A 13730-nucleotide genomic window follows, 5' to 3' on the forward strand; every position below is an offset into this window, starting at 1 on the left:
CTCAGCAAACCTCAATCAGAAGACACATGAAGAAAGCAACACGAGGCAGATAATCAAATTGCTTAAAAGCAGGAATAAAGAAAAAATAATTAAATTAGTCAAAGGAAAATAACATATTCCATACAGAGGCACAAAGATAAGCATGACAAATAAAGAATGCAAACTAGAAGATGGTAGAGCAACACATTTTAAGTACCAGAAGACATAATACCCCATCATTCTAGAAATCTTTACCCAACTAGAATATATTCATAAAATGAAGGTAAAATAAAGATTTTTTAAAAGACATACAAAAGCTGATAGAATTTATTACCAGCAGAGTAGTACAACAAGAAATGCCATAGAAAGTCCTTCAAGGAAAAGGATGTCAGATAGAAATTTATACCTACTTAAAGAAATGAAGAGAATCAGAAGTAAAAACTATTTATGTAAATATAAAAGTTTTTTCCTTATTTAAAAAAATTCATTAAAAGATAATTGACTCTTTAAAGCAAACATGGTAACAATGTATTGTACAGTTTATAACATAATTGTATGACAGTATGGGTAAACTGTATGACAGTAGTGGCATAAGGTCCAGGATGGGGGAAATGTAAGTAGATAGGGGTCTACTGCTGTCTGTAAAGTGGTGTAATATTAGTTGAACATAGACTGTAATAACTTAAATATGTATACTGTAATCCTAGAGCAAATCCTACATATATTAAAAAGATGTTTATTATGAATATATTATGAACAACTTTATGCTAATTAATTCAATAACTTTGATAAACAAAAATTTCTTGAAAAGATACAAACTGCTGAAGCTCAAATAAAAAGAAATAGATGGACTGAGTAGCCCTATATCTATTAAACAAATTGAATTTGTAGTTAAAAAATCTTCTCACAAAGAAAACCCTAGGCCCAGAAGATTTCATGGTGAGTTCTACCACATATTTGAGGAAGAAATACCAATTTTACACATTTTTTTCCCCAAAAAACAGAATAGGATAGGGAAATTTCCAACTCATTTATGACTACAGAATAATCCTGATACCAAAATTAGACAAAGACATGGCAAGAAACTAGAGACCAATATCTCTCACAAACGTGAATGCAAAAAATCATTTGAGAATTAACAAATTGAATCTAGCAATATGGTAAAAGAATAATATATCACAACCAAATGGTGTTTATCCCAGAAATGCAAAGCTGGTTTAACATTGAAAAAAGTAATCATGTAATTTTAATATTAACAGAATGAAAAAAGAAAAACATATGATTTTCTTGTAAGATACCGACAAAGCATTTGAAAAAATTCAACACTGCTTCCTGATAAAAGTAGAAATACAAGGGAATTTCCCCAACCTGATAAAGAGCATCTATGAAAAACTTACAACCAGCACTATATTGGGTTGGCCAGAAGTTTCGTTTGGTTTTTTCTGTAAGATGGCTCTAGTAGCACTGAGTTGTCATTAACTTCATTCAAAACAATTTTGTTAGATTGTATGTGACAGCTGTCATATCAGCATGCATTAAAAAAAAGACTTATCTGGGGCTTCCTTGGTGGCACAGTGGTTAAGAATCCTCCTGCCAATGCAGGGGACACGGGTTCGAGCCCTGGCCCGGGAATATCCCGCGTGCCGTGGAGCAACTAAGCCTGTGCACCACAACTACTGAGCCTGCGCTCTAGAGCCCGCGAGCCACAGCTACTGAAGCCGGCGCGCCTAGATCCCGTGCTCCGCAACAACAGAAGCCACCGCAATGAGAAGCCAGCGCACCGCAACAAGAGTAGCCCCCACTCGCCGCAACTAGAGAAAGCCCGCACGCAGTAACGAAGACCCAACGCAGCCAATAAATAAACAAATAAATAAATAAATTCTTTAGAAAATAAAAAAAAGATATCAAAATTGGTGAATTTTTGTGTAGCTGTTTTAATATGGAAGATGGAAGAAAAAAAGCAACATTTTCAGCATATTATGCTTTATTATTTCAAGAAAGGTAAGAAAGCAACTGAAACGCAAGAAAAGATTTGTGCAGTGTATGGAGAAGGTGCTGTGACTGATTGAACATGCCAAAAGTGGTTTGTGAAGTTTCATGCTGGAGGTTTCTCGCTGGATGACGCTCCATGGTCGGGTAGACCAGTTGAAGTTGATAGTGATCAAATTGAGACATTAAACGTTATACCATGTGGGAGAGAGCTGACACACTCAAAATATCCAAATCAAGTGTTGAAAATCATTAGTACCAGCTTGGTTATGTTCATCGCTTTGATGATTTGGTTCCAATTAAGTGAAAAAAACACCTTCTTGACGGTATTTCTGCCTGAAATTCTCTACTTAAACGTAATGAAAACGTTCCATTTTTAAAACAAATTGTGATGGGCGATGAAAAGTGGATACTATACAATAATGTGGAACAGAAGAGATCGTGGGGCAAGAGAAATAAACAACACCAAGCACACCAAAGGCTGGTCTTCATCCAAAGAAGGTGATGTTGTGTATGTGGTAGGATTGGAAGGGAGTCCTCTATTATGAGCTCCTTCTGGAAAATGAGACAATTAATTCCAACAAGTCCTGGTCCCAGTTAGACCAACCAAAAGCAACACTCGATGAAAAGCGTCTGGAATTAGTCAGTAGAAAATGCATAATATTCTATCAGGATAATGCAAGAACGCATGTTTCTTTGACGACTAAGCAAAAACTGTTACAGCTTGGCTGAGAAGTTCTGATTCATCCACCATATTCACCAGACATTGCACCTTCGGATTTCCATTTATTTCGGTCTTTACAAAATTCTCTTAATGGAAAAAATTTCAATTCCCTGGAAGACTGTAAAAGGCACCTGGAACGGTTCTTTGCTCAAAAAAATAAAAAGTTTTGGGAAGATGGAATTATGAAGTTGCCTGAAAAATGGCAGAAGGTAGTGGAACAAAACGGTGAATACATTGTTTAATAAAGTTCTTGCTGAAAATGAAAAATGTATCTTTTGTTTTACTTAAAAACCGAAGGCACTTTTTGGCCAATCCAATATTTAGTGATGAAAGACTGAATGATTTCCCTTTAACACTGGCAACAAGGCAAGAGTGTTTACTCTCCCTAATTCCATTTGGCAGTATAATAAATGTCCTAGCCAGCACAAAAAGGCAAGTAAAATAAATAAAAGTCATACAGACTGGAAAGAAAAGGTAAAACTGTATTCACAGAAAACATGACATTTTATGTAGAAAATCCCAAGGAATCTATAAAAAGCAATTAGAAGTAATAAGTGAGTTTAGCAAGGTTGCAGGATACTAAGTCAATATACAAAATACAAAATTAAATAAACAGTATCTTTACATTAGCATCAGTATATGAGATATTTAGGAATATATTTGACAAAAGATGTTTAAAAACTGTATACTAAATACTAGGAAACATTGTTAAGAAAATTTAAAGGAGACATGAATAAATGGAGGGATATACCAGGCTCATGTATGGGAAGAGTCAATATTATTAAGATGTCAATTCTACCCAAATTCATATATATATACATATAGTTTTTGCACTGCCACGAGGCATGTAAAATATTAATTGCCTGACCAGGCATCGAACTCACGCCCCCTACATTGGAAGTGTGGAGTCTTAACCATTGCCCCACCAGGGAAGTCCCCAAATTGGTTTATTTTTAACTCAGTCCCAATCAAAATCCCTGAAGAAATTTTTAGTAGAAATTGATAGGCTGATTCTAAAATTTATGTGGAAATGCAATGGACCTAGATATCCAAAACAATTCTGAATGAAGCTTTTTTATACTACTGGATTTCAAGAGTTTTTATATGGCTACAATAATCAGATAGTGTCCAATACTGCCTTGCTAACTATAGCCACTATATTGTACAGAAGATCTCAAGGATTTATTCAGCTTGCATAATGGAAACTGTGTTTTTTCACAAATACCTCTTGTTTTCCCCTCCTTCCAGGCCCTGGCAACCACCAATCTATGCTCTACTTCTATGAGTTTGACTATTTCATATTCTTCATAGTAAACAGCACATTTTTATATACTTAAAAATGTGCTGAGAGAATAGATCTTATATTAAGAGTTCTTATTACACACACACAAAATAAATAAAGAGTGTGGGAGGAAACTTTTATAGGTGATGAATATGTTTTTAAAAATTATATATGGACAGATATGTTTATTGCACAGATTGTGGTGACGGTTTTATGGATGAATACTTCTCTCTAAATTCATCAAGCTGTATACATTAAATATGTACAGATTTTTTCCTTTTTTATTTTTCACTGTCTCCAATTACTGATTTTTTCCCCCAACTTTACTGAGGTAAAATTGATAAATAAAATTGTTAAGATATTTAAAGTGAAATATGTATAGATTTTTTTATGTCAATCATACCTCAATAAAATGGCTAAAAAAATGTCATAATTGGCATAATAATAGATACCCAGATCAATGGAACAAAATGGAGAGTCCAGAAATAAATCCACCCATACATGTATTGATACAATTGGATTTTTTTCTTTATCCTTTCACCCCACTTTTTATTCTTCTTCATAGCATTCATCCTTGCCCGGCAATTCAGTTGTTTATTTGATAATTATCTGTCTCTCTCAACTGGATTTTTTTTTATTGTGGTAAAAATCATACAACATGAAATCTCTCTTCTTCACAAAATTTTAAGTGTACAACACAGTATTGTTAACTCTAAGCACAATGTTGTATAGTAGATCTCTAGAACTTTTCCATCTTGCATGACCTGCACTCTATACCCATTGAACAGCAATTCCCCATTTCCCCTGCCCCCCAGCCTCTGGCAACCATCATTCTACTTTCTGTTCTGTGAGTTCGACTACTTTAGATACCTCCTATAAGTGGAATCATACAGCATTTGTCCTTTTGTGACTGGCTTGTTTCATTTAGTGTGAGGCCCTCAAGGTTCGTCATAGTAGCATATGACAGGATTTCTTCCTTTTTTATGGTTGAATAATATTCCACTGGAAGCATGTACCATATTTACATTATTAATTCATTGATGCATACATAGGTTGCTTCTACCTCTTGGCTCTTGTGAATAATGCTGTGATGAACATAGGTGTGCAAATATCTCTTCAAGATCCTGATTTCAATTCTTTTAAATAAATACTCAAAAGAGAAATTGCTGGATCATATGGCAATTCTATTTTTTAATTTTCTTTTTGGAATCTGCATACTGTTTTCCATAGCGGTTGCTCCATTTTACATTCCCACCAACAGTGCACAATGGTTCCAGTTTCTCCACATCCTCTGCATCACTTGCTGTTTTCTGATTTTATTTATTTTTTTGATAATGGGCATCCTAACAGATATGAGGTGATATCCCATTGTGGTTTTGATTTGCATTTCCCTGATGAGTAGTGAAGTTGAGCATCTTAATATATTTGTTGACCATTTGTATGTCTTCTTTGGAGAAATGTCTATTCAAGTCCTTTACCCATTTCTTAATTGGGCTATTTATTTAGTTTTGCTACTGAGTTTTAGGACTTATATATTTTAGATTTTAACTCATTATCAGATATATAGTTTGCAAATATCTTCTCCCATTCCATAAGTTGCCTTTTTACCCTGTTGGAGGGAGGAATTACAAAGGGGCACAAGGAAACTTTTTGGAGTGAACGTTTATTATCTTGAGTGTTGTGATGATTTCCCGGGTATATCCATATGTTAAAACTCCTCAAATTATATACTTTAAATTTGTGCAGTCTGCTGCATGTTAATTATATTTCAATGAGTTGTTTAAAAAAAAGAAAATAGTGAACAAAAGTAAGAGAACCTCATCAACCCCAGAAATTTACATTCACTTATCTAAAGTTTTTTTTGTTTGTAATTACATAAACAATTTATATATAAATTTACAGAACAGTTGATTTCTTCATCTTGAAATTTTTTTTACATGAATATGTATTAAAAATATTCAGAGTTACCAGTACTTTCTTATTCATTATATAACACACCATAATTAAATATATACCATGCCAAATTCTGGGTAAGTAAAATGGATTAACTCAAATTAGAAATTAATCCAATGGAACAATCTTTGGCTTAACATTTTTTTTTTTATTTTTTATTTTATTTTATTTTTTTATTTTTTTTATTTTTATTTTTTTTAACATTTTTAAATGTGCTTAATATTGTCTGATTTCACAACTGAGAATTTTTACATTTTTGAGTTCCAGCCTAATCAGTTTCTCCCTTCATCCCTTTATGAAAGGAAGAAATTGAAAGCCCCAGGAAAGCTGGCTATGAGCAGAGAGAAGCCAGTTTGTTTTGTGCAGAGGAAAACAGGCTCTGGGACTTTAGTACTCTGACTCTTCCCCTAAATCCCAGTTGTGGAAGTAAAAGACCAATACAGACATTGGAAGATAACCAGCAACAGCAATGGACAAAATACCTACTATTGGCAAATACTAAAAAGATAAATCAACTAAGGTAGTAGGAAAAATAGGTAATGCTTGTCTCACTACAGTTTAAAAAATTCCTTTACATGCATTATTTCCTTTAATGGACACTAGTCGTGGTCCCTGGAGCAAAGCAAGTGCTCAGTAAAAGCTTGACAAATGAATAGATTGAACTTCCTAGCAGTGTCTAGCAGATTGTAGGCGCTGTATATTTGGAGATAATTCTGCATAACCTCTCACATCTGTACATCTTGTGGGCAGAGGAACTGACTACCTTTGTTATGAACTATCTTTTTGAGGATATTTATGTAGTAATCAGCCTTGGAAGATAGAGATAGTATCTCCCTCCAGAGCAATGGGCAGGTTTGCTTACTGTTCAGTATAATAAAGCTGTCCCTTTTTGGAGCAAAAGTCACACAAGTTTACTTCCCATTATAAAAGATTTGGGATCCTTATGCTGAGGGTTCCTCTCCTATAATGCACTGTATTTCACATGTAGGTATCATTTCATCTTCTGGATGTCACGTTGTGGGAATTGAGACTTGGGAATTGGCACAAATGATGGTACTCAGGTTGTTGCTATCGCTCTGAACAATAAACTGCCCTTTGTCTTTGGCCCAGAAGTCTCACATCTTCTACCAACATCCATCAGACTGTGGGAGGCTAAGCTTTAGTTTGCAAGTAGGTTAAAATCTCAGGCCCTTCACAGTTCTTGACGCTATACATGCTTTTTGCACTAAAGTGCATAATCTCAGGAAAGCTTAAAAAAAAAAAACAGGATAAGTAGCCTTATATTGGATAAGGAAAACAAAGAAGTAAGTAAAATCTAACCAAAAATACAACTTCCCCACTTCGCAGAACAGAGCTACTATTAAGAGGCAAAATAGCCATCATCTTGCATTGGGGAAGAATAAGTGAAAGAGCTAATTGATGGTAATGTCAAAACAATTATAGGGACCAGAAGAAAATACAGAAATTGGAAAACAATAGAATCATAACACATGGAAAGTTGAAAATTAAGGAGAAGTTGACTCAGGAAGCTCCCAAAAAAGTGTTATGTCATTATGCAGGCATCAATTCTTCTGCAATCTCTGGAAAGAAAAAAAATATCACTGAGTGGTTGTTTCTGAAAGGGTGAATATGGTGGGAGAGAGATCTACTTTGTATATTTTGAATTTTGTACCATCTTCAGGTAGTACTTATTCAAAAAATACATGTATAAAATTTAATTTGAAAAGCTTTTAAATGATTTTTTAGGTAAGAAAGCACGAATTGTTTTGAGACTAAAAAACCAAAAAACACAGCAGGTACTTTATCTTTTAAAAGATTTACTGAGGAAACAGTTTTTTTGGTTTCATGGAGATAAAAAAAGTCTTTACCTTTGGAACACTACTTTTGTTAAGGAAATTCTTCAGAATAGGCTCTTTCATTCCAGGTTTGTAAGAAAAAAAATAGCCACCTATTGCTATTGAGTAGAGGTATGAGGTTACCTTGAATCTGAGAATACGTGCATTGTGTTCTATTTGGTAATGTCAATTAGATGTACATATTTTACTTCTAAAAGAGGGAACAGAAGTAGTTTTCCTAAAAGATATTCAATCAGGACTATTAGTGACCTCTATTTCGGTTTATTAAGGATTGAATAACTATGAATTCGAGACGGTCTCTTCAGGAGCATAGAGCTTGCTTTTTAGTTGTGCTTCTGGGAAGTCAAGAGGGTGTATTCCAGCCAAGCTTGCAGCAATTGTGAGAGAGGCTGTTGTTGACCACAAAGTGTGGCTCGTGCTTGAACTTCTCTGGCCCGGTACCAGCAGGAGAACTGTAATAGGAACAGCAAATGGGGCATTTGTCTGGGTGGCTCCACTGCCATTAGTATTAACTGCAGGGGCTGCTGGGCTGTTTGAGGAGGCTCAGATAGTTATAACTGAGAATGAACTCTTTAGATTAAGTAAATAATGCTGAGGTCCTTAGATATATCTCAGGAACAGACCCCTGGGGTAAAGATGGGGCCTCCTGCAATTGTAGAATAGCACTTGGAATTATACTAGTAGTGAAAAGACCTTCTTTGTTACTCCGAAATGTTGAAATGGAGTTTTTTGATTTGATTACTGACTTAAACATGTTTAAATTTGTTTAAATATGCTCAATATTTTTTTAAAATTTTTTTTCAGACAAAATAGACAATTTTTTTAACTTTATATTGGATTATAGTTGATTTACAATGTTGTGTTAACTTCAGGTATACAGCAAGGTGATTCAGTTATACATATATATATATATACTCTTTTTCAAATTCTTTTCCCATTTATGTTATTAGAGAATATTGATCAGAGTTCCCTGTGCTATACAGTAGGTGCTTGTTGGCTGTCTGCTCAATCTTTAGTAATTTAATCATTGGCGATATTGATACAGTAGGAACTCCAGCTTGGGTCTAAGTGGGATTTACCTAGAGTGAAATTGAGGGTTGGGCCTGCCAGATACTTGTTTGCAGGAGGCTTGAGGAATCTTATTTGGGGAAGAATGAGTCAGTTTTGCTGAAAACACTCAGTGAACCAAACTTAGGAGGACATACTCTGCATTGTATGTAGTTGCCATTGGATTCATGTTTGAGTCCCGTGTAATTCAGAAAGGCTGTGAGAAACCTAGGAAGAGCGGTTTCAGTGAAAGTGTCATAAAATATTGAGGCCAGTCCCAGGAGTGATTTGGAATGCTGCTAACAAAGGCAAAGAGCAAGGAGAGACTGTTTCTGTCCTACTTTGCCTTAGAGCCTTGCATGAAGTCTCTGAGGAAGCCGGGCAGTTCTGCTGTAAGCCTCACCAATATGTTGGATTGTGTGCAGAGCCTCCTTCCTCAAGTTGCTTACTTCCAAACTGAAGCCTCATTGAGTACTTATTGGTAGAGACTAGGTCATGTGAGTGAGTGTTTTGGGTTCCACCTTGAAGATGCAGGACTCTTACGCTTAAAAATATTTTTTAAAAAAATTATTAAAAAACAAAGAGACGCCTGTCAGAAAACTTACAAGTGTCCACTACAGCATGTACCTCCACAGTTGTTATGAGAATTAGATATTCTTATTTTAATATGCAAATAGAAATAGTTTTGAAAATGTTTTTGTGATATCTACACATTGCTTTAGATGTGGATAATCACCTGGACCAGAGATTGTAAATTTAAAGTGGGATCCAGATACTTCTGGGGTTGTATGGAAAATATTGAGTTAGCGTTAAGGAATGAAAAGCTGGTAAGCATAAGGACTAAGAACTCTCCTGGGGGAGGAATTCATTTTTGAGATAAAAGTTGCCACTGACCATATATCCAGGGAAAACTAATTCAAAAAGATACATGCACCCCAATGTTCACAGCAGCACTGTTTACAGTAGCCAAGACATGGAAACAATCTAAGCGTCCATCAATAGATGAATGGATAAAGAAGATACGGTATATATATATGCAATGGAATATTACTCAGAGCATGTCTGATATTGAATTTAAAATGATTGTTCTGGAAAACAGTATGGAACTTCCTTTAAAAACTAAAAATAGGGCTACCATATGATCCAGCAATCCCACCGCTAGGCATATATCCAGAAAAGACAAAAACTCTAATTTGAAAAGAGACATTTCTCCAAAGAAGACATACAGATGGCCAATAGGCACATGAAAAGATGCTCAACATCGCTAATTATCATATAAAAGTAAATCAAAACTACAGTGAGGTATCACCTCACACTGGTCAGAATGGCCAGCATCAAAAAGTCTACAAATAATAAATGCAGGAGAGAGTATGGAGAAAAGGGAACTCCCCTGCACTTTTGGTGAGAGGTAAATTGGTGCAACCACTATAGAGAACAGTATGGAAGTTCCTTAAGAAACTAAAAATAGAGCTACCATATGATCCAGCAATCCCACTCCTGGGCATATATCTGGAGAAAAACATGGTTCGAAAGGATACATGCACCCCAATGTTCATTGCAGTGCTGTTTACAATAGCCAAGACATGGAAGCAACCTCAATGTCCACTGACAGATGAATGGATAAAGAAGATGTGGTACATATATACAATGGAATACTACTCAGCCATAAAAAAGAATGAAATAATGCCATTTGCAGCAACATGGACAGATCTGGAGATTATCATACTAAGTGAAGTAAGTCAGACAGAGAAAGACAAATATCATATGTCACTTATATATACAATCTAACAAAATGATACAAATGAACTCATTTACAAAACAGAAATAGACTCACAGACAGAAAACAAACTTATGGTTACCAAAGGAGATAGTGGGGTGGGGAGAAGAGTAAATTAGGATTTGGGGATTAACATATATACACTACTATATATAAAATAGGTAAACAGCAAGGACCTACTACATAGCACAGGGAACTATATTCAATATCTTGTACTAACCCATAATGGAAAAAATCTGAAAAACAATGTGTGTGTGTGTGTGTGTGTGTGTGTGTGTGTATGTGTGTGTGTATAGCCGAGTCACTTTGCTATATACACTTGAAACTAACACAACATTGTAAATTAACTAGGTATCAATTAAAGAAAAGTTGCCACTGAGGAAGGAGAATTCTAATGCAACCTGTCTATGTATTAGATTTATCTCCCAGGCTAGCCCTCTTTCGTCTCATGTTTGAGTTCTATGTGGAGCGGGAGAGAGAAACAGAAAATATTTTACACTTAAATCTCTTTAAGGCATCCAGAGAATAAACAGACATCCAAGTGGCTGTACACAGCGGGGAGTGGTATTTCCCCGGATTCACGGTGCACCGTCACCTCCACTGTTGGAGGGGGAGCAGAGGGGCGGGTCCAGTAGAGACTTGGGGAAGGTGGGGCACAGTGGACCATGCGGGGCCTGTGGTGCCACCTGGCAAGACACCCATGAGATGTCTTAGAGATACTTGGGGGTGGGGTCTTAGGACATAGATATGAAAGTAAGTAAAATATGAGTAATTACTTTTTAGGCAACCTGGAAGCTGGAGAAAAATCAGGTTATACACATATTTCATTTTTGATCCATCAATATATTGTTGGGGTTGTTTTGTGGGCAACTGGGATTGTTTCCATATGCACAGACTAACTGCTCTGATGGAATTCAAATAACTGAAGAAGGTTTTCATTTTAATTGGCACCTTACCATGTATTTAAAACAAACACTTAGACATTAATGTATATTAGTGAGGGATGCAGATTAGCAAAAATTAATTGATTTTATGGAGGGAAACTATAAATCTGTCAGACCTTAAGAAAATATATGATATAAAAGAAAATATTTTTAGTGTTTAAATTGAATTGCTGGTATATTGCAATATTTCAAAGGTCCCTGGTGAGAGATTTGCCTATATTCTTGAACTCTACTTTATTGAAAAAAATCCCAATGTTATAAAACTTGAATATTTTCAGGAAGCAAAAAGCATTTTCAAATATAAGTTGTTCAAGGAACATTAGGTCTCTTATTGCTTGAATTAATGAGAAAGAAGCTAAATGGTTTTAGAAAAAGGTTTGAAGCAACCAAAGAGATAATCTTTCTTTTTTTCTGGTAGTCAGTCTGAATGATTAACAAGTATAGTGAAATGTCTAGCTGTTGAAAATTTGACTTTATTTACACATTAAATTACAAAATAGAAGGAAGCTATCTGCTATTTAAATTTTCCACTATAAGGTTTATAATTTTACCAGAGTTGAAAACAAATGAGTATTTTTGCAATGAGATTTTCAATTAGAGAGAGGATGAAACAAAACTTCATACAATTAAAATCTTATAAAGTATAAAATTAATTTCAAACTGTTTGGGACTTTCCAAGTTCCATGGTACTAATGAAACTTTAATTTTTAAATAGGTACATTTAAGGGAAAATTATATTATTAAAATCAAAATGCTCTGATATATGAAGACTTTCTGCAGTCCTCTTACTCAGGGAAGCTTTCTGCTTGAACTCCTTCTTCTTTCATGTTTGCTCAAAGGAGTCAGGGTCAAGTGTACAGACCTGTTACATGAGATACACATCTGAAAAGTAAAGGTCAGAGGGAGATGCAGTGAGCTAAAGCAGAGAGGTTTTCTGGACTGAAGCCCAACAGGGAAGATTTACTTGGAAAGAAAGAAAGCTGACAAGCTCCTTCAGCTCAGGGTCAGGAATATAATCTGCTTGGTGATGTAGCTGTTTTATAAAAAGAGCTTTATTCTGGGCCTTCATTGTTTTCCTCCTAATAAATTAGTTTGAGTACAAATGTACCCTGAAGAGGAACATAAAACATTTTATGAAGTCATCTGGTTTTATTTATAACTATATATAATGCATATATTATAAAATACACGTTATAAATATATATTATGATATATATCATATATGTATGTATTATAATACACAAATATATTTGTGTATTTGTTTTTCTGCTGCTCATAATTTAAATTTCACCCTAACACATTTTCTTTTTCAAAATTTAATACACGGAAAGACTCCTTTAAGTGATTGTGATGGCCGTTAAAGAAAAGTTAATATTTAGGGACTGTATGAGTTAAAAATGCTAATTCTGTGCCAGAGTATGGCAGGGTTCTGGTGAGAGCTCTTTTCCTCGTTTGCAGACAGCTGCTCTCTTGCTGTGTCTTCACGTGGCAGAGAGAGAGTAAGCTCTCTGGTATCTCTTCTTACATGAGCATTAGTCCCATCACGAGGGCCCCACCCTCACGATCTCATTAAATCTAATTATTTCCTAAAGGTCCCATCTCCAAATATCATCACATTGAGGGGTAGGGCTTCAATATATGAATTTTGGGGGGAGGAGCATAATTCAGTTCATAGTAACTACATAAGAGGTGATAAGAGTATAAAGATATGGTGCATAAAAAGCAATCACAGCCAGTCCACAGTGAGTTGAAACTGTCCAACAACTTCTTGGAGAAGATTATTTTCAATTTTTTAAGTGTAAGTAAATGTAATGATTTATAAATGCAGCTACATGTATTTTATCAGCACTACTGAGGGCTTAGGCAATGAGGTGTTTTAAGCTATCTAAGTTTAGTGGTACATAAATCCATCCAGTGCCAGCACATCAGAGAGGGTGAAGAATTACAGGCTGGCATGCATTCCTAATGTGACTCAGCCTAGTGTGTGATGCCTGTTGAACACTCTCAGATGAACTGATGCAGATTTCTGTGGTCCACGCTCCTTTAAACTTCATGCTCAAGGTTGTTTCTTGTACTTCAATGATAAAGTCCTACACAAATGCCCAGAAAAGAGGAAGGATAAAATTCACAGGTACGGGCTTCCCTGGTGGCGCAGTGGTTGAGAGTCCGCCTGCCGATG

Source organism: Grampus griseus, assembly GCF_964374135.1.
Source record: "Grampus griseus genome assembly, chromosome: 5".
Lineage (NCBI taxonomy): Eukaryota > Metazoa > Chordata > Mammalia > Artiodactyla > Delphinidae > Grampus > Grampus griseus.